A 27,351-nucleotide genomic window follows, 5' to 3' on the forward strand; every position below is an offset into this window, starting at 1 on the left:
GATCGGAATACATGGATTACATAGGATGTGTCATTCTGAAAGTTCTTGGCAGTATATTTTGGTGTAAAAGCCTTATGGAATGACTGATCAGTTGTATGCCTCATTGCTGTCTTCATGGTTGTATTACAACCCATGCAAATTGTGCCCTTGTCAACTGAGGCTTTGAACACATTTACCTGCCAAATGAAGTCAGCTGCTCAGTGAGACAGCTTTTCTAGGATGCTTCCTAGGTGGCAAACGTGTACATCCAGAGGTAAACTGCACATATGAGTGAAAGCTGCCCTACAGTCTGCACCACATGCTCTCTGTTGTTTTTCTTTTCAGTATTTTGCCATGTTTTCTATGTAGGTTTTCTATGTAGTTTCCTTAGAAATGTTGGTCTTGATTCTGAATGTGAATACCCATTGCAGAGGTGAATTCTAACAAACCTTGTGTTTGATAACTGGACTGGAATGGTACACTGAAAATGTATTTCAGTGGATAAACCAAAAATGTTACTTCAATTTGTTACACCTGCATTTTGTAGGTTTTCTTGATTGCTAATTTTTAGGCCCATTCAAATGAACCTAATAAACCTAATTGATATCTGTGTAAAAAATTGAAGTAAAAATGTTAGGTTTAGCCACAGAAACATTTTTTTGGTGTGATAAGGTCCAGCACACCGTTTGTGGATAAATAGTGGGTAAATATTACAAGTTTTTTTTTTTTATTGGTCCCAAACTGGAGACCTAACATACATGGCTTAGTTAAATGGCCATGCAGTTGCTGAGAACATTACTTTGTGGATGCTAGATGGTATAAATCAGATCTTCTAAACTCAGGCAAGGGCACTAAACAGGACATCATTAAGTACAATAATACCTGTAAAATTTTAAATGCCAGGTTTACTGAAATGGATTTCTAAATTGAACATAAACCACTCATGTCAGCAAAATTCTCAACCTGAATTGTTACATTCTTTTATTGTTTTATCGTAAACTAGGTGTGAGTCAACATCATCACTGCATTGGGGTGTTGCATTTCTGTTTTGTCCAGATGGATGAGTGCCTCCTATTGGCTAACCAACAACTCTTCCAACAATATAGTTTTTCCAGGAGTGCTTTTAAGTAAAGTGCCCATTTAAGTAAAAAGGAAGCCCATACTTGCTCAGCTTCAGCAGTTATGCCTGAGAAAAGTATAGGCTGGTATGGCTGTTGGCCAAATTTTAATTTGATATTGCAAAAGAGCAAAATGAGAGATGATTAATGTAGGATGAAAGCTTTCTGAAGGCACTCTTTACAGTAAATTTAGGCCAAACTTATTTACAGTCCTTTTTGAATTTTTGAACATTTTCGCTTTCTCTAGTAACAAGGTTCTTTCTGTTCAGGTGGATGGGCTCTTGTCCCCTTAGAAATGTTATTCCTTAAAAGGGATTTAAAAAAAAAAAAAAAAAACCTTACAGGTGGACTGGGACTATGAAGTAAGTAATGTCAAAATAATTGTGTTATTTTAAAGTTGTTGATATAGAATTAAAAATGAGTGAATTGTGTATGCACAATTGCTTATGGATTAGGTCTCTATTTCATGTGGTAAAGATGTTAATTGTGCAGTTTTTCTTTTTCCAAATGGAGGTTGAAATGGGAGCTAGCTTTAACTGTCTACAGATGTTTAGGTAATGATCACAGTGTGTCCAGTTTCATAAAAACCTACCAATCTCCTATCAGTATGGAAAGAAAATAGAAGTGATGTTCAATAAATGTATTTTCATTCACATGTGAATTACAAGTGTGAATTACACTGTGGCAGGGACATGTTATAATACACTACATGGGCAAAAGTATGCTGACACCCCTTCTACTTAGTGGGTTTGGCTACTTCAGCCACACCCATTGCTAACAGGTGCATAAAATCAAGCATACAGCCATGCAGTCTCCATTGACAAACATTGGCAGTAGAATGAGTCATACTGAAGAGCTCAGTAACTTTCAACGTGGCACTGTGATAGAATGCCACCTTTCCAACAAGTCTGCACATCAAATTTCTACCCTGCTAGAGCTTCCCTGATGAACTGTAAGTGATGTTATTGTGAAGTGCAAATGTCTAGGAGAAACAACAGCTCAGCCATGAAGCGGTAGGCCACACAAGCTCACGGAACGGGAAATCCGTGTTAAAATAATCTGCCTTCAGTTGCAACACTCACCCAAGAGTTCCAGACTACCTCTGGAAGCAATGTCAGCACACAAGCCTAAGATCACCATGCGCAATGCTAAGCATCGACTGGAGTGGTTTAAAGCACACCACCAATGGACTCTGGAGCAGTGGAAACATGTTCTCTGGAGTGATGAATCACACTTCACTATCTGGGAGTCGAACAGCCAAATCTGGGTTTGGCGAATGTCAGGAGAACGCAACCTGTGTGAAAGCATAATGCCAACTGTAAAGTTTGCTGGAGGGGGAATAATGGTCTGGGGCTGTTTTTCATGGTTTGGGTTAGGCCCCTTAGTTCCAGTGAAGGGAAATCTTAATGCTACAGCATACAATGACATTCTAGAGAATTGTGTGCTTCCAACTTTGTGGCAACAGTTTGGGGAAGGTCCTAAAGAAATGGTTTTCCAAGTTTGGTGTAGGAGAGACTGGCCTGCAGAGAGCCCTGACATCAACCCCATCAAACAACTTTGGAATGAATTGGAACACTGTCTGCGAGCCAGGTCTAATTGCCCAATATCACTGCCAAACCTCACTAATGCTCCTGTGGCTGAATGGTAGAGAATTCAGGTAGCCATGTTCCAAAATCTAGTGGAAAGCCTTCCCAGTAGAGTGGAGACTGTTATAGCAGCAAAGGGGGGATCAACTCCATATTACTGGCCATTGTTTTGGAATGAGATGTTCAGCAAGCACATGGTATGAGGTTCTGGCGTCCCCATACTTTTGGCCATGTAGTATATGTTTGCGCACGTCGGGACCTGCTTCCTGTGGCCGGTGCCCTGTCTCATGACATATGAGGGGCGGACCGTGGGTGTGATTTGTACCTGAACAATAGAGGGCAGTGTGACCGTAAGGTTCCAAAGCAGCGATTTCTCCTCCCATCCTGCGGTTGAATAGTAATGAAGCGTCGCTCTGACTGTCAGCCATGTTGTTGGTGTGACACCACACTACCACCAGCAACAGGTACAATACCCAGCCAAGCATATTTGTTTTGTTTTTTTAAATACTAGACCAAGTTTTACGTTTGCCATTATTTTCTTGAAGGATTTTCATGACGGGGAATGTGTTCATCGTCCAGACCAAGGATTAAAGAAGAAATCCAAAACCAGTTGTGCGTAGCACCGCGATAAGTAAGTAAGAAAGACTTATCACGTAGGTAGCTACTTTCGTCTGTATCAAACGTAGATTGTTCACGCTGGATGCAGCTCTCCTTTGCAAGGATATACACAGAAACGCGTTTTAGTGCAATACAATACTACATAAAGGCGCTTCGAAGTGTGCACAGTGGCGATGAAAATATAAATGTTTCCAAATGATTCGTACATTAATTTTTGTAATATAGGGGTTGTGGTCTAATTTGGTGGCTTTTTAAACAGTGGTTTCATGATGAGTTTCTAAAAAATGAATCCATGACCTAACTCGTTCAGCAGGTTGCAAAGTTGTAGTGCTAGCTACCTAGCCATGTCAGCTTGCGACACACCAGGGAATGCTTGCCTAAGTTACAGTATCCGTGTTTAGCGTTTTCAACCTTGTTTATTCCGGAATTCATGAGACTACACGTATTTTTGGGTTAATTTGATCTTCTGAACTATCGGATGATATGCCTTTATTTTGTGTTAACTCGTCCTCTGCTTTAGATTTGATAAATTCGTTGTAATAAACGTTTGCACAACACAAGAATAGTAACATAGTATATAGGCTACCACAAGTTTGTCTAGCGCACACTTACTGGTTAAAATAAGTTACCACTAACGTCAGACAGGGATTGCAACGTGCTGTGTTGACTTTGTAAAGCAAAAACGAATTTTTGACAAACTCACGATAACAACATGATTTCTCATTGGCATTACCTGTGATTACTGTCGGCAGGAGAATTTCCTGCTTGGCTACATGCATTTCCTCGCAGCAGTAGAATAAGTAATCCAGAAAACGCAGCACTGCAGGAGCCTGTCACTTTCATTTATCAGAATAATTCTGACGTATGCCTACGAACACACAGAGTTGGACTTAGTGTCCTAGGCTACTTAATGGAAAAATTTTGGTTTGCACTTTTTTGTTGAAACATTGTCAGGGTAGGGGGTTAGGAAGGGACAACTTGAGTGTTCTTGATCATTTAGATACATCTCTTAATTCTGTTGCGAGTATATTAACAGCAAAAACACGCTGCATGTAGACCATAAATTATTCTGAACACAGTAGTAAGTATTGACTTCCAGAGGGACTAAATTCTGAACAGGTTTCTGTCCCGTCCACATTATGGCCAGACATTTGGATTATAGTGAAATAGGCCATTCACATTAGCCTGTTTTGCTGAGTGAAGTGCAGAATTGGATTGAATGTGTATAGTGAACACGAAGAGGCCAGGGCAGGCCGACTGAGACCCTTGCTGACTGACCCTCATGGTGTACTATTCTGATCTTCTGTCAGTGACTTCTCACACAGTTCAGTATGCAGCGATAGGGGGTCAAGTTCATTGCATCTTACAAACAGTAAAAGCTGATAATTTGAGGAGACTCTAACTTCAAGAGCTTTCGGTGATCAACAGGTCTGTGAAAAACGCTCTCAGGCAGTGCCCTTTACTGTAATTGCATGCACATGTTTATTGGGTGCCGAACGAAGTGTCCTGCAACAACTTATGTGAATACACTCAAGTTATCCTGTGGTTATTTTGATTTATGTAAGATGTTTCACTTGTATGGCATGTTATGTGAATTATGATACTATCTTAGCGAATGACAAAGTGCATTGTGCAATGAGTGCTTTCTTCACATGTATTCTTGATGCATGATACCAACATTTTGTATCATGGATATGGTGGTAAATTCTCTTTTCTGTGCCTGTTTACGACTGGGTGTCATTTATTGCCTCCTGTGGGTAGTTTGTCTTAGGGGATTCACAGGTGACAATTTAATGTTCTGAAGACACTTTCATGTTCATTTATTCATTTAGGGGATGCTTTTGTGGCAAACAACTTGCAAATGACAAGGCTCATTACTAGTATCAGAATAGTAGACTATGGCTATTCAGTATGAAGCGGCTAGAGCTCAACCACTACTTAAGTTAATTAAATATTAAATTCAGAAATATTTATGACAGTGTCCTTGATATACTAATTAATATTATGGCATAGCAGAGGAGAAACTGTAACTGTAAATAAACTGTAAACTGTTGTTTCTGGGTTACTGTTAATGGCACTGTGCAGAGATCTTAGAAGTTGTCTGTAAGGCTGGTAGACAAGGCAGACTGCAACTCGGCAGTCATCACAGCTGCTGGCACCTTATCTGGGCCAGGGTGGAAATGAGGTTAGACTGAGTTGTAATATCTCAAGAGTTGTAATACCATTCACTGCCAAAGTAAATGGAGGTAAAAACATAAATACATACATATAGACATACATACAAATAAATAAATACATTGAGGTCACCTAAATGGGAGTATTAATAGACCATGCAAGTGAAAGGTAATCATGCTCTTCCAGTGCAACAGCAATACAATATATTTTAAATAGTCACAGTATGTACACAGACCTAAAACACAATTCCTCTAAAAATAAAAGCCCAAACACATCTGACAGTACCAAGACAAACCTTAGTCCCACAGTCACAACAATTTTCCATCAGAAGCTCTTTTCTGTAGTGTTAGGGACTGACTATTTAAATACTACAATCTGTGACTTGAAATTACCATGTGATTGTTGACTGTGCTGTCATTTGCATTGAGCTGCCTTAGATGCAGCTATTTGTATTACTGATGAATTAATTTGCATGATGTTTAGATGAAGGTCTCTTGTGGGTTAAGGCATTCATGGCTGATAGTCTTATATATCGGTGTGTTTTTTTTCCTAACAGTTAAGAGATTGAATTTGCTCACCAACCCAAACTAATCCTGTTAGCACATTTTTAATTATGCACGTCTGTATATCTAAAATTTCTATGAAATCTACCATGCACCATGTTCTATATCAACAGTATTGCAAAGAGAAATTTTATCGTAAAGAATTTTAAACAAAGGTTGACAGTTTGAAGTTCCTGACTCTCTGGGAAGTGTGCTGGGAAGTGTGTCAGGGCTCCAGATAACTTGCCTTCTATCAGAAAGTGATAGGATAGTATTGGTAAATATTATGTGGCAATGACCCAGAAAGATAAAATAATTCCAGTCATGATACCTGGCGTGTGTCCGACATTCTCACCTGGGATAGCATGCAGTGAGGAATGTGTGTGAGTGGACGTGTGTGTGTCATTAAGTGTGAGTGTGTGTGAAAGAGCAGGAAGGAGGTATGATATAATGATAGCAAATTTTTATGATCAGCATGCTTATCTGAATGGCTCTTTATTATACCTGATGCAGTAGTAAGCATCTAAACTTCAGAGGCCGCCTGAAATTCTTCCAGGGAAAAACGTCTCCACTATTATGTATTACATATGAGAGCCAATAAGAAGCAAAGCTTTGCATAGCTTCCATGTGATTGACAGAATCACATCACATGATCACATGGGAGCTGTACGAGCTTGCTGCTGATTGGCTGTCTAATGAACACCTAATAGCCAAAAGTTTATATACACCTAGGCTAAAGATATTCAAACTCAGTTTTTCACAACTCCGCACATTTCATGTTACCATACATTTCTTTTGGCAAGTCAATTAGGGTATCTACTTTGTTCACATCAGAGGTAATTTTAAAACAATTGATTAGAGACAGATTTATTTCATCTTTAATTCACTATATCAGAATTCCAGTGGGTCAAAAGTTTACATACACTAAGTTAACTGTCTCTCTAAACTGTCTGGAAGATTCCAGAAATTGATGTAATGACTTTTTAGAAGCTTCCAATTGGCCAATTGTCATAATTAGGAATTAATTGGGAGTTAATTGGCACCTGTGGCTGTATTTAAGGGCCTACCTTTAGAGCCACTGCCTTTTTACCCTTGATACCATGGGAAAATCCAAGCAACTCAGCCAAGACCTCAGAAAAAAAATCTGGTTCCTCCTTAGGAGCAATTTCCGAACAACTCACGTTACCATGAGTGTCTGAACAAACAATTGTGTGCAAATATAAAAATCTTGGGACCACACAGAATCTGCATCATTCAGGAAGGAGGCACAAATTAACTCCCAGGGCTGAACAAACTTTGGACCGAAAGTTTCAACTGAACCCCAAGACAACAATAAGGGACCTTGATAAGGAGTTGGAGGCATCAGGTTCCAAAGTATCTACATCCACCATTAAGAAAGTCCTACATGGCCTGAAAGGCTGTCATGCAAGGGAGAAGCCCATACTTCAAGACCAGCATAAAAAAGCCAGAATGAAGATTGCAGGTGATCACCAGGACGAAGACCTAGCTTTTTGGAGGAGTGTTTTTTGATCAGTTGAAACAAAAATTGAACTGTTTGGCCATAATGATCAGCGCTATGTATGGAGGAGAAAGGGTGAGGCTTTTCATCTGAAGAACAACATCAAATGTGAAGCATGAGGGTGGCAGCATCATGTTGTGGGGGTGTTTTGCTGGAAAAGGGACTGGTGCACTTCAGAAAATAGATGGCATCATGAGGAAGGAGGATTGTCTAAAAATACTGAAGCAACACCTCAAGACAGAAAGTTAAAGACAGCTAGAAAGTTAAAACTTGGTCGCAACTGGCTGGACAGTGATCCTAAGCATACCTTCAAAGTTTTAACAAAATGGCTGGAAGACAACAAAGTGAAAATATTGGAGTGGCCATCACAAAGCCCTGACCTGAATACCATAGGAAATTTGTGGACTTTGTGAATATATTTCAAATTATCTGACAAAAAAAACATGTCTGTGTCTTCTTGTTCATTCTTTGTTGCTTGTCTAAATGACAGATCAACAGTGACATGCACACGTCCTGCCCGAGTTATCAGTTTAGTGGAATCAAGACGGAATATGTGGGTCTGAGAAATCAGTTTGCAATATTACTAGTTTTACTGCCAGTTAAAGAAATAAATGTTTTAAATGTAAGATTTTTACTCTACCTCACTTTATGTATAGTTACCCTGTCTACAATGTTTTCAGTAAACAGTTTGTCAAGTCTTTGTGTTCTTTTTAAAACATGTGTTTCTGATGCTTGAGCAGCCATCACACCAAAGCATATAAACGGCTCAGTGTGTTTTGTAGGCATGGGGTTAGGTTATGTACAAATGGAGATTTCATTTCTGCCGTCAGAGAGTGCTGAAGACAAGCAAGTCCACTACAGTACCTAGTTCACAAGCTAATACCCTTCACCCAGTATGGGAGGTTGGTGGGGTGGTTTTTCAGATTGCATTGGCCAGCTGCTAAGAGTCTTAATCGGTTACACTTTGATCTGTTAAAGGAGGTTAATATAATAATAATACATTTATTTTATATAGCGCTTTTCATGGTCTCAGACGCTTTACAATACATGATACATACATACATACATACATACATACAATGAATCATACAAATCAGAGAAAAAAGAATTCAGTGGGACTAGTGGTGTGGCAGTGGTAGGAGGGGGTGTGAGAGGGGGAAGACAAACATCAAGGGAAGGCTAGGGAAAAGAGGTGGGTTTTAAGACGAGATTTGAAGGAGGTGAGTGAGTCTGAGGTACGGATGTCAGGGGGGAGGGCGTTCCAGAGTTTGGAGCCGGCAACTGAGAAGGTGCAGTCACAGTGTGGATGAACGTAACTGTCTGGGTGGCTGGTAGGGGAGCAGGAGGTCAGAGAGGTAACTGGGTACGAGGCTATTTAGGGATTTATAAACTAGGAGGAGGAGTTTGAATGTGATGCGTGATGTGATTGGGAGCCAGTGTAAATCCTTCAAGACGGGTGATGTGAGACCAGGAGGATGTGCAGGACAGTATTCTTGCAGCCGAGTTCTGAACCAATTGCAGTTTGTGTCGGAGGCGGGAGGGAAGAGGGAAGAGGGAAGAGGCAGTGAGGAGTGCCTTGCAGTAGTCCAGTCTGCTGGAAATGAATGCGTGGATAAGTTTTTCTGCATCAGGATGGGTGAGAGAGGGTCTGAGTCTGAAGATATTGCGTAGATGGAAAAATGTTAATGTTTTGCTGTGGAATTCCCCTTTAAGGCCCTAATCTAGTGCATGGATGGGCCCCACAGAATGATGCATAATTAGTAGTAGGCTAGTGTCACTCAAGGTTAGGGAAAGTTCAGTCATCTAGGATAAATGTCATCTCTATTAGCGACCCCCGCTGGTCGAATGGCCTCTGTGGCCTGCTTGCTAAAGCTATGCATGAACAATCTACTTCTGACTCATGTCTGTATGAGTTTACAATAACAAAATGCTCAGAGGCTTAATTGATAGTTTTGGTTTAACCGTAGGAGCTTTGTGAACATAGTACAGTGTCCTCTCTCTGCTGTCTAGTTAGCCTACGTATATTTGCAGGCGTGTGAATACAGCATTGTATTTTCTCCAAATACAGAGCAAACTATTTTAAATATGATTGATTATGATTTTGAAGAATAGCACTAGGAGGTGTAATGAGGAGGTGTAGGCCTAATGAAAATTGTGTTTGTCAGTAAATGCATTTTTACTCAAGTCTGTGGGAATCATTTCTGGAGATGTCTTTATTCATGTGGAAATAATTAATCTCAAAAGTAGGACTGGGATGATAAGAAATTGAGGAATCGATAAATCGGGACAAAATCATCAATATATATCAATATTTTTATTATTATTTTATTTGAAAATGTATTCAACAGTTCAATATTCAAATACATCTGGGTTCACATCCTGTAGTTTTCATTTGCACCAGAGGCATTAGTCACTGTGACTAAACACGTGAAACTAAAAGAAATCTTTTTGAAGCAATATCCTGTTCAGTTAAAGAATTATTAAATGCAGCAAAAACTGCCAAAAGGTAAACTGTGTTATTTGAACAAAAATGGATATTTTTCATTACTAACTCGGAGAAACCAAACCGCTTCGCTTTTTGCTGAAGATTCATGGCTATCGTGAAAACAAATTAAGTTGTTAAGCATTAGTCAATACTAAACGTAGAAGAAATCTCCTTAAAATGATAACGTACTGTTAATGTATTCAGCTAAGCCATGTTCCACTGGCGTTAAGGCCAGTTTATAGTTAGGCGATGCCGCTGCCGATTATCACATTTGTTAGTTGGTTGCAATGACTTTTAGTGTATACTAAAGAGATGGACCATTTTCCATCGTTGCTATCATTGTTGTGCCCATCGCTGAGACTTAAATTGTATTGAACTCTGTCCCCATCGCTGGCTCAGTTGCCAGTATTATTAGTGAACATTCTCTTCTCCTGTAATTTTTAGTGAAGTGTGAAATAATCAACTCTTAGCCATAAATATAATTTAAAAATATAAATTAAATGGAAGATCACATTTGCTAAGAATTTGATGAACACAATCACTATGTTTCTGTGCCTGTATGCTGCTGACTGGGTGGACTACAAAGATGTCATTAATGACTCTACTTCAGCAATGCGTTCTTAACAGTTTACATATTTATACATTTTATGAGCATCTAAATATTGTAATTAAGTCAATGATCACTCACAGTTCACCTCACAGAACATTTCTTTATTTTTTTATTGCAGGAAACACTACTGTCACGTAAAACCATTATTTGAACAACTGGTCACAACGTGTTACTGACTCTAGGAGAAACCACAGTTGTTATTTATTATTATGTATACAATCAAACATAAGTTGACATGTCAACAGCTTGTGTTCACATTCTTTGGTTTCAGACAGGACCTGAATTTGTTCCTAATTCTGTCCTGCCTTACTGAACACCTTTTGAGAAGGGACAGATATGCTTCTTGGCATTGCTGTGTCCATGTATCTGTGGCGATTGTTATAGAATCGCATTCTGTCAGGAAATGATGCTTAGTGTTTGGATAAGTGACTGGCAGTATGTTTATTTATGCATGAAAGAAACAATATTATCTCACTTATCGATTTCACAATGTTATCGATAATTATCGATGGTCCCAGCCCTACTCAGAAGTAACAATAAAGAATTGTAGTAGGTTAAAAATGTCAATGGAGCGTAACACTCTCCCTATGTTTCCTCTAATCGGGTTTTCCTGTGCATTACTGACAAGAAAGAAATACGGCTACTCTCTTGAGCTGCAGTGCATGCTGGGATCATTGAATTTGAATCTCCCACTCTATGAAAGAGGAGTTCTTTCTCTTAAGAGAAAGTCAGAGAACCTGTGCTTTAGTGTTCAAATCCCAGTCTGTACTGGGAACATTAAGACTGAATTTTGAAAGCCTATGTTTAATAGGATGTCTGATTTACTCAAGCCGTTAAAATGTCACACGCAAGGCAGTGGGAATAGCCAAATAAACAAAAAACCACCTTCCCACCTGATCATTGAAAAATACAAATCTGCTTTAGACATTGCATTCAATTGGTGCAAATTGCTAAAAGCTTTCTAAAAAGGTTTTTAAAAGCCCCTTTCAGTAGTACATTTTCATTTAAAATTGTGAAAGTGGTATCAATTGCAGCCCAATCTGAAGGATAGCCAGTTCTGAGGTGCAGATGGGCCAGGAGCTGCACTTAATGAGACTTAGTGCAGCTCTTTTTGTGGTAGAACTTCTGGTCTGTCAGCCATGAGGGCTCAGCTTGTAGACTTGTTATTGGCTACAGGAAGTCAGCCCCAAGCCACTCTGACAGCAGAAATGAGCAAGGATCCAGGCTGATTACTGCCACTTCAGGGAAGACCAAAACCTAAACAGTGGTCTTCCCATAGCATGGAATGGTGCTGTAGCCCAAGGCTAAGGGGAAGCTCTGTTTAAACCATATAATGATTGTTAATTAATATTAATTTCTTTCCTGTCTGTAATTTTACACTGCTGAAAAACGCAAAGGTATATTAAAAAAAATAAAATAAAAATAAAAAAACAGTGGGAATAGCAATGAGGTGGTATAGTTGGAATGTGAAGGTGCCAGATTGAAATAGCTGGCCAACAATTAGCCAATTTTTTTGCTATCTATTCAGGAGAGTTCACTCTGTGCTCTGAATCACGCCGTTGAGCTAGCTACTCGTAATTCTGAAAAGAAGTGTTTCATGACAGGTATTTTGTTCTTCAACTTCAAGACATAAGCCATGACTGTCCTGCATATTTGTCTAATGTAGCCACAGCACAGTTTTCAAACATCCAGGGCAGGTAATGTGGGGAATTAGCGTCCCTGGGGCAATCTCTGATTAGCTGGGATATGTCTTTGTACTCTTTGTTTTGTAAACAGATGGTCTTTTGAATGGAAGCTGTTGTTTTTATAATAGGTGTAATGCTTGTCTAGCCTGTGCTACCAGGGCTGTCAAGCTGAGCTGGTTTCCCCATCATTTCAGCTGTGCTCCTGTATGTATGTGCCTGCCTGTCACATGTGGTTATGGTAAAGATTCTCGGCTTTTATTACATAGTATTTCCATAGATTTTGGTTTCACCATGTAGAAATTACAGCAGTTTTTATACATAGCCCCCCCATGGGGTGCCATGATATTTGGGACAAGTGAACTCACTGGTGTTTCTTATAAGTCAGGTGTCTTCAATTGCTTCCTTAGTGCAGGTATAAGAGAGCTTTGAGTATCTAGTCTAGATTCTAGATTGCCTCTGGAGTCTGTTATTGGCATTTGTCAACATAGGGACCAGAGTTGTGCTAATGAAAATCAAGGAAGCCATTATGAGGCTCATTTTAAAAAGTCAGAGACATATGCCAAATGTTAAGCTTACCAAAATTGCCTGTTTGGAACATCATTAAGAACTAAGAGAGCACTGGTAAGCTCGCAAACAGCATGGTAGGCCAGTTCTTACCATAATGAAGAAAAGCCCCAAACACCTGTCCGACTGTTCAGAAACACTCTTCAGGAGGCAGTCGTGGATGTGTCTGTGACTACTGTCTGCAGAAGACTTCACGTACAGAACTACTGGGGCTACTTCGCAAGATGCAAACCAATACTTAACCACAAAAACAGGATGGCCAGATTACAGTTTGCTGAGAATTCTCTAAAAGAGCCTGCAGAGTTCTGGAAAAAGGGTTTGTGGACAGATGAGACCAAGATTCACTTGTTTCAAAATGAGGGCAAGAGCAAATGTGGAGGCTAAAAGGAACTGGCCAAGATCCAAAGCACCCTCCCTCATCTGTGAAACATGGTGGAGGGAGTGTTATGGTTTTGACATGTTTGGCAGCCAGAGACACTGGCTCACTTGTCTTTATTGATGATGTACCTGCTGATAGCAGCAGGAGAATTAATTCTGAAATGTACAGAAGCATCTTATCTGCTCAGCTTCAACCAAATGCCTCCAAACTCATTGGAGGGTGCTTCATCCTACAGCAAGACAATAATCTCAAACATACTGCCAAAGCAACAATGGAAAATTCTTGACTGGTTAAGTCATTCACCCTATCTGAATCCAATTTAACACATTATGTGTTCATATTCTGAAGAGAACTTAAGGCAATTTAGCCACCAAAACAAGCAGGAGCTGAAGGTGGTTACAGTACAGGCCTGGCAGAGCATCACCGGAGCATCACCTAGTAATGTCTACAGGTCACAGACTTAAAGTACTCATTACACGCAAAGAATATGTGGCAAAGTAATAATCATGATGACTTCTCATTTACAAAACTTTAATATGCCCCAAAATGTCTGGTTCTGTAAATTCTACATAGTGAAACCAATATGTATAGCCTAATATGTAAATACCCTTAAAGAAAAGCTGAGTGTGTGCACTTTAACCACACTGAATTGTCTGTAAAATAAATAAAACAAAAACTTTGTTCCAAACATTATGAACAATTATATATTTTTTAATATTAATTACATTTTGCCATTCATTCCTGACAAAATTACCATTCAAAGCTGCCATCTTCAATTTTTGACTTTTTTTCAGCAATTTTAGCAGTGCCACATTCTTAATTTAGCATGTTTGACTTCAGCATGCATGTCTCCTCTCCTTTGGCTGTGTTCTAGCGATGATTGCACAACTTCACAGGTGCTCCCTAGTCCTGTTTGTCTTCATTTGTCTGCCCCGTGGAACTTTCGGCATGACTTGTGCTTCTGGATGAAACCTGCCATGCCGGATTCCTGAATGGTGATGTATGGAGTGACCGCTCCATCAGCAAGCCGAGACTGAAAATGTATGTGCTTCTGCGGCCGAATGCAGGCGGCCCAGGCTGGACCCGGCCAATTGCTCAACTCTTGGATTTATTTAAATCTACCTGATTAGCAGCCCCATTATGCCTCTCAGTCTGCTTATCTCAAGACTCAAAGCAAACAGGCTCAGTGGGTTACACTGTACTGGCAGAACCAGCTGAGCCAATATGACGGAGGAGAGGGAGAGCTAACTAACTTCTGGTCTTGGGAGACAGGCCAAGAGGAACTTGTTTGTAGAATAGACACATTTCATGGTGAATAGAATGATCATAGCCCGTTAAGGAAAGTGTACAAGTGGAGTCGTGGCATGGGAGGCTTTCATGCTATCCTATCCACTCCTATTAAAATTGTTTTATGACAGAAATATTGGTTTGGTTATGATGTGTATCCAAGATGGTTCTGCTGTTATTAACAATATCTTAATAGATACTTTATAACACTTTTAATTTTTCAGTGAAAAAGAATATTTTGAACCAATGGTCGCATTTACATAAACCTATTTTAAAACTAATTTTGTTTATCTACATATAGCAGTAAATAAACAACAGCTCAATACTGGACTTACTCTGGTCTGTCTTAGCACAGTCCCAGCTAGTCAAAATAGAAAGGCCTGTAACGGCTGCTTTGAAGCTATTTTCTATAAAATCTTGCTGGGCCAATCCCAGTCTTCCAGCATTCCATGCATGAATTGTCTTCACCATTTGTCATTTGGAGGAATGCAGTAGTCATTCTGCTGTAAGAAAGAGCCCTCCTGTTGAAAGGCTTGTGGTGGCCACCATTGCAGTGTGAAATATGTCTTTTGCCAGTTGTAAAGTTAGCACAAGGAGAAGTGTTTGCTGTTCTTATCAAAAATGTTCTTCTCTGAATCAAAACCACACCTGTTGACTTGTTATACAAAAAATGTATAACAAGTTATTCATTTTTAAATTGCCAATTGAAATTGTTTGTGAAATGAAGACTTTCTTTATGATTTCAGTCATTCCTCAGATAGAGGTCGATGGAGACTTCTTGCCAGTCAATCATCACATTTCCCCTCCCCAGGTTAGTTGCCAATAATTAAGTACTGCAGACAGTGATTGACTGCTATGTTCCCAATGCTTTCAGTTCATACAACTGCAGACAAGTATTGTATAAGGTTTTTTGTTTTACAGTAAGCAGTAAAAAGTAGACAAGATTATATTGCCTGTGCTGAATTGGTTAAATAAGACTAATCATATAATGAAGTTGTTTGAAGCAGTGTAGGCTTATAAAAAACTAAAGGTTAAAACCGACAAACTGTTCAAGGTTTAGAGATTAAATTTGGTTATGAGTTCTCTATCATTCTTTGGGGATGGTTAGTGTACATTTGTCATTAGGAAGAGATGTGTGTTTTTGCATCAGCAGAGTTTGAACAAACCAGTCTTGTTTTGCCATCTGCGCATGTAAGGAAGGGCAGTGTTCCTGGATAATTTCTGCTATCCAGACAGCACCTGCTCCCTCGGATCCCTAGGTTTACTGTCACTTGAGGTGTGATCGCCAAGGGGTGTCAGCAAGAACACGGATGGACAAGGATTCTAATTTTATGAACATTATTACAGGCAGACAGGTGGAGGTGGGCAATGGGATGAGGTGATGAGGGGTGATCAGGTATGATCCCATGTGAACAGGTGTGATAAGGTGTGGTCCTAAAAGGGAGGGGTTAAATATTAAGTGACATGACTGAACAGTAAATTAGAACGCCACTGCTGCTACATGCTATACAAGGAAACTGCATCTGTCAGTACTAGCTAGTTAATACGTACACATTTCTTAACCCTTGCGCCATTCTGCTATTCACCCCCAGATGGAGCCATCAAGCCTACCGCATTAGCCGGCCATCTTGGTAGGCTCAATGAAAGGGTACGGCGGCCATTTTTGGAGGCCACCTAGCTAAACTAGCAGAGGGCAGCCATGTTGAGCCTGACCCACTCATGCAACTACAGGCATTAGCTAGCATGGACTAACATCATTAACTATAGTCAATTGTTAAGACACACATAGCGAACTTACACTAATACACATTCCAAGCATGCAGATAACAGTCAATGCAGGGTGGTTCTACCATTATACTGTACATTCATATACAATAATACTCATAATATACACACATAAAGGAAATATATACAATATAAAATGAGAATAAGCTGTCCCCCAGCTTAAACAGATGTCCAGGCACTTACTTTGGGTACACACGCACTACTATCACATGGTCCTTTCTTATCTGCTAGATAAGCATCCCCTCTGTCCCCAACTGGGGTGGGGTTGAGATTGACCATAAACTATTGTGCTTGGTGCCCCGTGCTGATTGGTGGGAGTCTACTGAGGCCGGTTGCCGGGCAATAAACCTCCCCAATCCCTTACTGTAGTGCCTGAGGGGGCAGGCCCAGAGGGTTAGCTTTGGCTTGACCCAAGGCAGGGGGGAGAAGTGGGCCCCCGGAAGCAGTAAAACCAGTTCCAATAGGTGATAACAGAAATTAATCTACAGAATTTGGCTCCCAAACCTCGGTCCTGCTCGCCTTTTGTACAGCACAGTATTTTGAATGGTTTTTTGTGTCTATCCCAGAATTCGCCAAGTGTCACTGCAGTGTCTTGTTCATATGCTAATAATCAGTTAGCTTGGAAGTAGGCTACTGTAGGCCTACTCCCAAAATGCTGCAGCAGTATTGTGTAGTTTTAAGCTGCTTTTCCACCGCATGGTACCAGCTCAACTCGACTCGACTCTACTCGACTTTTTTGGTTTTCCATCGGGCAAAAGTTGTGGATAGTACTTGGTACTTTTTTTATATCACCTCTGTCGAGGTTCCAAGCCAGCTGAGGCGATACCAAAAGGTGATGTGAAAACACTGCAGACCACTGATTGGTCAGAGCAACGCGTTTCATGCGGTGTCGCTAATAACGACCAGCTACATTGAAGGGGGTACTATCTGCAGTGTAAACCGAAGTAACCTACTTGGTACCAAAAGTGAGTAGAGTCGAGTCGAGTTGAGCTGGTACCATGTGGTGGAAAAGCGGCTTTAGGGTCAAGGCTGAGGCTTCATCTAATGCACTCATCTAAACACTGTGTAGCGTAACCTTCTGCTTGGAGAATGTTAGAAAATCTTTGTTTACTCCTATGAAAGTTGTCAGCTTTTAGGAAATTACCAGCCCAAATGCCACTTGTGAATATCACAATGTGAGCATTACATACTGAACAAACTGCATTTGGCAGCAACCTTGCAGGTTAATTGTATGCTTTCAACCTGTAATTTGTATTATTTAAGACAAATGGCGTGACATTGAAATCAACCTCAAAGTTCATTGGGCATTGCTTGATGCTATCCGCGAATGAGCTGCAACTCACTACATTAAGGTACACAGTGTATATTTATTTATATAATTATACTCCGTATTTTTCATAAATAATCCCATATTTATATAATTATATCATTTTGGCATGTTTAGTCCTCTATAGTGTGCAACTCATCCATCCAATTTGCTGTTCGTGTTTGAATATGATTAGTTGTAAAGGAGGAAATGCATACTATTTATTTGCTCATCTGTGTGACCGTCACCCATCCCAATACAGTTGTTTGCATTTCAAATGTCTTCTGTTTTTTATCTTAAATGCAATTATCATTATAAAACATTCAACATTTACGTGGTAATTTTCACAATTGATCCCTAATTGTACAATTGGCTCTGTGATTGTGACAATCCAATGCCTACAGTGAACCTTCAGGGATTTATATTGTAATGCAAGTTGAAATTATTTTGGTCACATTGCCCTCGATAAACCCCTGTGAACATTTTTGTTGTAAAAAGTGGTGAAACGCACTAAAATAACATTGAATTGCCGTTTCTCATCAGCACACAGGTTCATGGGCCTAATTTTAATTGTGCCGTTAGTGCATGGAAATTTGAAAGATATTGTTTGTTACTTTAATGCCGGTTTTAATTATACATTTATTTATATTTACAGATGATGGTGTTAGGTTTGATAACAGCTGTGCCCTAACTTTTGACCTGTGTACTGAAAAATGAAAAATGAAAAATGTGAACCAGAAGTAATATTCCCCCCACAGTGAGAGGGATGTTATTCATTATGGTGTCCAACCTTCTGTCATTGCAAACCCTATATCAGGCCATATTATCCTAAGTACTGTGTAACTCATGGGCTCCTAGCATCTTAGCCACAGGATACATGGCTACATGTGTGACAGAATTTGCAGTTCTATAAAGTGGTCATTCAAGGTTAATTGAGGTTTGCAGTTTAATGTGGATGAAACTCTTCTGAGCCATCCAAAGTTGCTGTTTCTAAGATGGGATTAAAAATGAGGACATTTTAAACCCTTCACGCAAGCCCCCTAGCGTCCTGGATGCCAGTGTGCTGGGACTGCTGAACTCAGACATTCATTACTCCTGCAATCATTCTACAACTGGAAACAACAAACTCTGTGTTTTAGCTTTATTAGTACATGATGCTCTATAGTGATGCCAAATACAGTTTGGTAAGTGCCACCATTGTTGCGTCGTTCGTCCAACACCCCATGCTCCGTCTCACCTGCAGCTATAACAATCAAGTGTTACAAACTGGACAATACCATCTATCTTAGAGTTAATAAAAATATTCTTTCACTGCCAAAAATTCATATACCATCATTGCAACAAGATGAAACCAACAAAATGGCCGAAAGTATGGCAAAACAATGGTGAGAAACGTTGCTCACTGAATAGCAAAATAATGCTTTTACAATGCATTACATTTATTTGGCAGACGCTTTTATCCAAACCTACAATAAGTGCATAATGAAGGTCATTGGACAACTACAACTACAACACAGATTCGATAAGGTACAGTACTTATTATGTAAGTTATCTATAGCCATGAACAGATTTAGTCCAATTCACACAGTAAGCACAGATAGGTCAGAAAGTTATGACAATAATGGTTTTGAATAATGGTATGTAGGGTTGGGCAATATACCACAATGATAAATATCAAATCAATCATTGTCACCATATAGTGTATAACCTTTCTTTGCCTTTTTTCCTCTTTCATTATGCGATGGTAAACAACCTTGCTTCAGAGGCCTCATGGAATGCTTCTGGAGAAAAAAAGCATAAGGAATGTTATCGATTTGGTGTTAATTAGCTGCAAGGTCTTACAGCTTCCATGTAATCATGTGGTGTTTTTTGTCAATCACATAGAAGCTGCAAGGTCTTGCTGCTGATTGGCTGTCTTATGGTCTCCCGGTAGATAACAGCGGTGATGTTATTTTCCGGAAGCATTTCACACAACCTCTGAAGCATGGTTGGTTACAATCACATCAGATATAATTAAAGGGAAAAGGATGAAAAGAAAGGCAGTACACCATATGGTGTGGACGACCATTATTGATATCGATAATTATCGTCACGTTATATTGCACAGCCCTACGGGGAGGTGTACCCGTTTGGTTTCATTCTAAAACCGCTTCGTCTCGTTGCGAATCATTGATCTGAACTGGCCTTAACGTTACCATTATTTACATTGCCATCAAGTTCATCAATATATTATAATGATCGGAATAAAGCCGTCTTTACTCAGAGCATTAACCCTGGGGAATAGGTGGAGCAGAGCCAGGTCTGATTTCTGTGTAAAGATGTCAAGCCGGAGAAAAGGTGGATTAAACTAAGCCGGGTCTGATCCACCTCACCACCTAGGAGAAAAGCCAGAGCTGACCCGGTGTTTGTTCTGTGTAAAGTAGAGCCGGAGAATAGCCGGAGCAAGTGCCATGGTAACCATCTCGCGCGCCACTACAAGCGTTCCATTACAGCGCGTGGAAATTGGGCTGTCAGCGGGAAACTGGCAAAACAGTCACTTGGCATTAATTCAAGTGACGGAGAACCATAATAAATTGGAGCTAGCTTGCTAATAATATTGTTAAGTTAATAGGCTTCGATGGCCAGCATCGAGAGGGGCAATTGGGGGGACAGCGAGGTGAGGGAGCTGTTGATAATTCGAAATGAAAACTAAATTAAAAAAATACGGCAGTATGGATTAGTGTTATTATTTTATTACGCTTCCTCATATGTTCCTTCAGCTTTGATGCCCTTTTTTGATGAAATCCCCTTTGTTTTTGTTTTATTCTTCTTGTTCTGATTGCTAATTTAACACCCAGCTCAGCTTTATTCTCGAACTGTTTAGCTAGCAAAACCAGAAACACCAGGGGTAACATTTTGCAAGGCAGTTGTTTCAAAAATATCACACAACAGTTATTCACAAGAAAGACAATGTTTATTGTGCACGAGATACATAATTGCACATGCCACAGCGAATCCCGTGGATTCTTCTTTGCAGTGTAAAGATGTTCATACTGGGCAAAAGGTGGATAAAGAACATCTGTGGAAATTGATCATCACTAATTCTACCCAAGGTCTGCTACAGCATTTTAAACCGGCTCGGCAGTGTAAGGACGGCTTAAGTTAGCCTATTGTTAGACAGTGAATAATGTTAGCCTAATGTTAGACTATTTCAGTAAATAGTAAGTGTTATAGTTACCGTCTCAGAAGACATCATTCCCTTTTCGCTTTCATGTGTACTGGTGACCTCAAATTGTTATGGAGGCGTGGCCCAGGTGCCAACTGACTGACGTCACTCAGGCGACACTGGTTGTATCCGGTTGGATCTCTGGGAAGTGAGGTCCAAAAACACACCTGCAATTACCGCTTCTCGCCATCGGTACCGCCAAAGAGAATGAAACGGAGATCTTTGAGATTGTAACTTTAAGCCTTGAGCCTTTTCTATTGTGTAAAACAGTCCTGGAAAATCTTATATAATTTGGTTTCACCACTGATAAATTATACTTTCGTTGTACCGCAAATGATATGGAACATTTGGTAGGTGAAATCTCAGGAGAATTTGTGTATAGAGTACACTCATTAATGATTAACTGCTTGGGGTGTAATAAGGTCATCTAAGGTGAAGAAAACTCCTGTACTTTTCTCTCATTGGCTTGCCATTCCTTGCAGATAAATCACTTCAGATTTACTCACATAGCAGCATGGGAATGATGTTTGGTTTAAAGTAATAATCTCGAAGATTTTCATTAAAATAAATGTCTGTTAAGTCACTATCTATCGCTGAATTAGGTAACACAATGGTGATTGAGCCTAATATTATATTAATTTATATTATTATTATTATAATAATTTATGATTAAAGAACGGGGTTGTTTGTGGCGACATTCCCAGGAAAAAATTACAAGTGGCGCATAGATGGTGACGCGTTTTCCATCACCCATCAGTGGTTGGACCGCCAGAGAGGGTAGGCGGAGCTAACGCAACAGGCTTGCTCTTCAACTCACTTGTGTGTGAGCGGCGTACTGGTTTTTCCAGTGTCTGCTAGCGTTAAGGTGGGGGAGGTTATGGAACCCTAATATGTGTTTGGGTAACATGAGAGGTCATTATTTGTTGCTGTAGATTTCATATTACATTTGATGACAATGTAACGTTACTAAATTACATAGCTATTTGCACAGCTAACGCTAGCTCCCGGGCCATGTCAATAAAGGCAACATTAGTTTAGACAACGTTGCGCACAGTATCCATCTCTCATATCAGGTAACGTTGCGTTAGCTAGCTAGCTAATGTAATTAACACAATCTAATGTCAGCTAACAATTAGAAAAAACGCTAGCTAACGCTACCGACCGGTACCGACCTCGCAAACCAAATCGAATGCAATGCTACCTAGTTGCAACCTTGCAACGTAGCTAACTAAAGGCCAGTTCAGATCAATGATTCGCAACGAGACTGGATGCAACTTGCAAAATTCCAAGACATCTGATTGTAAACGTTCTAAAACTGCACTTGGCGATTTGACATGGTGGGTCTTTTGAGACCCTAGGCAACGGCTTCAGAGGCTTTGCAACTAACCAGTTCACACGGCTGCAATTTTCTCTGCAACATTCTAAAACCGTTTTGTCTCGTTGCGAATCATTGATCTTAACTGGCCTTAACATTACCATTATTAGTATAGGTGGAGCAGAGCCGGGTCTGATTTCTGTGTAAAGATGTCAAGCCGGAGAAAACTAAATAAAAGAATACGGCAGTATGGATTAGCGTTGTTATTATTTTATTACGCTTCCTCATATGTTCCTTCAGCCTTGATGCCATTTTTGAAGAAATCTCCTTTGTTTTTGTTTTATTCTTCTTATTGCTAATTTAACACCCAGCTCAGCTTTATTCTTTAACAGTTTAGCTAGCAAAACCAGAAACAAGGCAGTTGTTTCAAAAATATCACACAACAATCATTCACGATGATGATGCACGAGATACATAATTGCACGAGCCACAGCGAATCCCGCGAATTCTTCTCTGCAGTGTAAAGATGTTCATACCGAGCAAAAGGTGGATAAAGAACGTTTGTGGAAATTGATCATCACTAATTCTACCCCAGGTCTGCTACAGCATTTTAACCCGCCTTGGCAGTGTAAAGACAGCTTAAGTCTAATGTTAGACAATGAATGAGTATGTACATAACGTTACTTGTATAACAACCATTTTTTATTCAGTAAATAAGTGTAATAAGCCGCGTTTCCACCAAAAGTACCCGGAACTACTTTTCCAGGAACTAAAAGGTTCCTTCAGCCCATTGTTGTCTGCGTTTCCACCGCGGTCTAAAGTCCCGCGAAGATTAGGCAAATTAGTCCGCTGATGTATGTAAAAGCGACGTCGTCGTCAGTCCATCTGTCCTATGATTTCTTCTGTAACCCCGTACTACCACCGAAGTACATTATTTTCCAATAACTGGGACAGCCGGAGGGGTTTATTCCACTTATACAACGACTATATATGGTTACTTTAGTATTTATTGATTTTTATCGACTTAATCACCTGGAATTGAAATATTCTTCCGCGGCCGTTTGGGCATATTATTTACCGTTGTCAAGCAAAACTCTCGTTGGTAGTTCGACTTGGACCGTTGTTATGCAACAAACATGATATAACAGGCCAATATGCAGATTGTAACTGTTTTATATATCCTCTCAAACACATTCATTATGTTTTTATGCAACCATTCACTTTCATGTCTTGACATCTGAGGTGACAGAATGCATTCACATTCTACAAATAACTGGTAACAACAGCAGAAAACATGCACACGTCGTAAACTATTTGCTGTTGAATTGATTAATTTGACTCTTATCGTCATTTCCAATATAGGCTAATCGCAAAATGACAAGAATAAATAGAATGAAAACTCGGACTTGCGTGAAAATTTAAATTAATATTGCAGTGGTACAGCCACTAGTAGTAAGTTACTACTAGCGGAGCAGCGGAGTGTGCCCTCTAGATGCGAATCATGCACCATAAATATGTCTAGTCTTCCTGGTCTTTTTGTGGAATTGAAAATTTCGCAGAGTGAAATTATGGCGTTCTGAAAAAGCAAAAGGGACGATTACTAGAATTAACCTGTTATTTTACCCTGACAAAAAGTGCGGAAGGTGATTTCTAGTTTGCTTTTACTGTATCCCCAATGTAAATTACGCAGCACTACCGCATACCTCACATAACTATAAGTCAAACGTTTTGAGTCAATTATAACGGACTAACAAATAAAATCCGGACGAAAATGTTCAGCAACCGAATTAAACCGTTTGAATGTTTTGGTACGTAATATGCTGTCCCACCACGAATGCTTAACATTTTATAAAACTAATACTAAAGCAAGAAAAGAACAGAAGAGCACACGTTATAATCCTTAATCTTAATTTCTCATTTGTTCCAAAACGTTGGCAGGCTCTAACCAAAACTAGGCTACTGCGCCGCATAACATAGTTTGAATTCAAGATATTGATAATGAAAATAAATCGGTTTGCCGCCGCAGCTTTTTAAAAATGGCGGTTGAAATAAAATACTGCGAGTAGTCGACCAATCAGAAATATTCAGCGCTTGTGCCCCACCCCAAAAGTTCCGGTATTTTTGGAAAGTGCTACCCCCTGAGCAGGGACTTTTTTGGGGGTAAAATAAAGTCCCCGGAACTTAGACCCTTTAGACCCTGGTTCCTGCAGTGGAAACGCACTCAGTTCCTCAAAAGGTTCCTAGTTCCTGGGGAAAGTTCCTGCGGTGGAAACGCGGCTTTAGCTTTATCACTTTAGTTGATAAGAGGGCTGTTCAATGTTCTTTTCGCAGTGTTAGGTTGTTTTGCTTATTTCGCCAGGCATCACATGTAGGCAGTTAACTTATGACTAAGCTAAAGCGATTTGATTCAGTAGCCTCTGGCAATTGCTAGCTGGCTTGTTAGCCACCAGTCCCCTGAGGTTACCCGATGTATTTAGCTTGCAAGCTTGTTACTTTGGGATTTACTGCATTGAAATGTCTTAGGTGGGAGCATAAAATGGTTTTTCAAGCAGATCACGAAAAAAAATTAACGTGTAAAACTTTTTGAAATGGTCCATGAAATACGATTTTATGGTACTGAATGTCACGCTTCAAATTTTGACTGCTTTCAAGTTTATGTGCAACCTTAGATGCGTTAAATTAACTACAGTAGCATCCGCTTAATTGCATAAAAGAATGAAACGGAGTGCCAACAACCACAGGTGAAACCTGTGAACCTTGAACCCTCCAAAAACTGGAACATGGATTGAAGTTAAAAGAGCTGTTCTGGGTTTTACTCAGTGCAGTTAACAGGCTGACCTCTATAGCTAACTGCCCTGGTGCTCTGTTTCTGTTGAATGTTGTTTTGAGCTCAATATCAACTTGGGAATTAATTATTAAATTATTACTAACAATATTCCAATGTACATATTGCTTGTTCAGGTGGGTTTTGTAAATTTTTTTTTTTTTTTAAACTAGGTGGGCCATTTTGTCCAGATATGACTGCAGGAAACTCTCTCACACACACATATGCGCGTATGAACGCACACACATGCACACACGTGCTGCACACACTACACATACTCAAGACACCCTCTCATTTATCTAAACTTTAGATGGGGCAATTCCCCATGCTACGTGGGCTTTTTGTTTGTACTGGATGTCATATCCTTTTCCTTGCTTGTGTGCCTTATGTGAAGTCCCTAGAGGGCAGGGAGTGGATTGGGAACTAAGAAACAGGCTTAAAAATAGCTCATACATTGCAGAGATTGAGGCCATATGAAATTTCCCTCTTTCAGTTGAAGAAATGTGACCCTGTGGATAGTAACCATGCATGCAGTGACCAACTACATACTACTGCAATGGCCGTGACCTTGTGCACAGTTGCTATACATGCAGGTGCTGTGTGCTTGATCATGAACTCAGTGACCCACTGAGAACAGTGACCTTGTGCAGAGTTACTATGTGAACAGTGACAACTTGCATGATTGTGCATTAAGTAATATGGAGATTTGAATTTTATCATCAATCCAGTCATGGGATGCCGGTAACAGGAAACCTAGACACACACTGTAGGAAGTTGATCTGTTTTATCTCACCGATTCCGCTGAGCCAAGGTATTTGAAATGTTAGGCCTTCTCAACTCCTCATTACTTTCCAAACATGATATCCTATTGGACCTGAAATTCATATTCTTATGAAATGCCTGGTATTAAAAATTAGCAAAATCACTGATGTTTTAAAAAAAAAATATATTTTTAAGATCAGTTTTTAGCGGGAATAAAATTAAACCCAGAGATACCTATCCAAACTGCTTTAAAATATAAAACCATTACATAGACCTGTTTAGTACTTCAGCAGGAAAGACAACATATAGAATAAATCAGTATACTGGTGAGTGGCAACTGGGGACAGGGCCAGATAATGTGTATTGTATTTTAAAATAAATTTTGCTCTGTAAGCTTCAGAGCCTACGCAGGAGAATGGCTTCCATTTCAGTAGGAGTGAAAATAGGAGCCCTACTTCAAAACCCAGTTAGGATTGGGTCATATAGCTTGTTTAGCTGCCCATTACCTGCCACACACAAAAAATAAAAAAATAAATCACGTTTATTTTTTGGCACATTCAGCACCCTGGGGAATGCTTAGGCTGAAATGTTTGTGCATGCTGTGCCTTCATACATTGATGCAATAAAACAATAGTTTATAATATTCTAGTGAGTGCTGTGTGTTTCTCTCTTTCATTTACCTTTCAGAAGAACCTGTTTAGGCACTGTTCTAGTGCATTGATTAACGCCCACATTCCGCCTAAATCCTGCTTGGGCCAATGTCATCTGTGGCCAGTAATGTACTGTATTGTACTGTTTATTAAATTTGACTGTGCAGACAGAGTTCACATTTTGTCAAGTTGTACTGACGATAGACAGAATGAACTGACAAACTAAAACAATTGTTGCAGTAATAGCCTCAGTTACAGACAAACCTTTATGCTATCAGAATGATTTGGAGGATAATATAATCACATACAAATTCTAAACACATGCGTCAGTTCCAGGCAGGGGAGACATGGTGTGTCTCCAGGCGCCTTTGGCTGCAGGAGTCTCTGGGGTGAGGCTGCAAGCATAGTCTGCAAAGTGTATCTACAGAATATAGGACAGACATACAACATATCTGGGCCATGCAGCAGCCTTTAGGCTATATTAGGCGATCAGTGGGGAGAACGCATTTACAGCAGCATGAAATGCATGAAGTACTTTTACTCGGTAATAGATTTTGTCTGGGTCACTTCCAGCCTCATTTTATGATTTAAAAAAACTGTTTATGCATGCTCTGCTTCTGAGGAAACTAACTGAAATAAAGTCAAGTGATCTTTCATAGTCCTAGTGTAATGCACATTCAGGTGTGAGAACAGCAGGCTGCAGAAGAACACATTTGATCCCGTAATGTGATTCATCAGAGCAGTATAAGCGAGTTGTCTTTCAGCAGCTGCTTTGTTGTACAGTAGCTGGGACATCCTTAATTGGCTGGAGTGTTTCTTTCAACCCCATTGGGCTATGGCAGGAAGTGACCTACATGGATTTGGGACAGGGCGACAAAGGGGAACACAACGCTCTGCTTTCCGGCGAGGGTGTCTGCCAGGACAGAGTTGTAGCAGGCGTGGTCAGCGTTGGCGAGG

General features: G+C 39.9%; 1 protein-coding gene across 5 annotated transcripts in view; it reads left to right on the forward strand.

Moving 5' to 3' along the window:
• The first annotated feature begins 3,049 nt into the window (after window positions 1-3,049).
• itsn2b (intersectin 2b) overlaps window positions 3,050-27,351 on the forward strand; it is a 140,102-nt gene continuing 115,800 nt past the window's right edge. For 3 of the 5 annotated variants that reach the window (XM_035422486.1, XM_035422488.1, XM_035422490.1), the window contains exon 1: window positions 3,093-3,314. The gene's annotated coding sequence lies outside the window, so the exon portion shown is untranslated. Of the gene's footprint in view, window positions 3,315-27,351 lie in introns of all 5 variants that reach the window. The other 2 variants (XM_035422487.1, XM_035422491.1) reach the window with 2 other exon arrangements.

Source organism: Anguilla anguilla, chromosome 6, assembly GCF_013347855.1.
Source record: "Anguilla anguilla isolate fAngAng1 chromosome 6, fAngAng1.pri, whole genome shotgun sequence".
Taxonomy (NCBI): domain Eukaryota; kingdom Metazoa; phylum Chordata; class Actinopteri; order Anguilliformes; family Anguillidae; genus Anguilla; species Anguilla anguilla.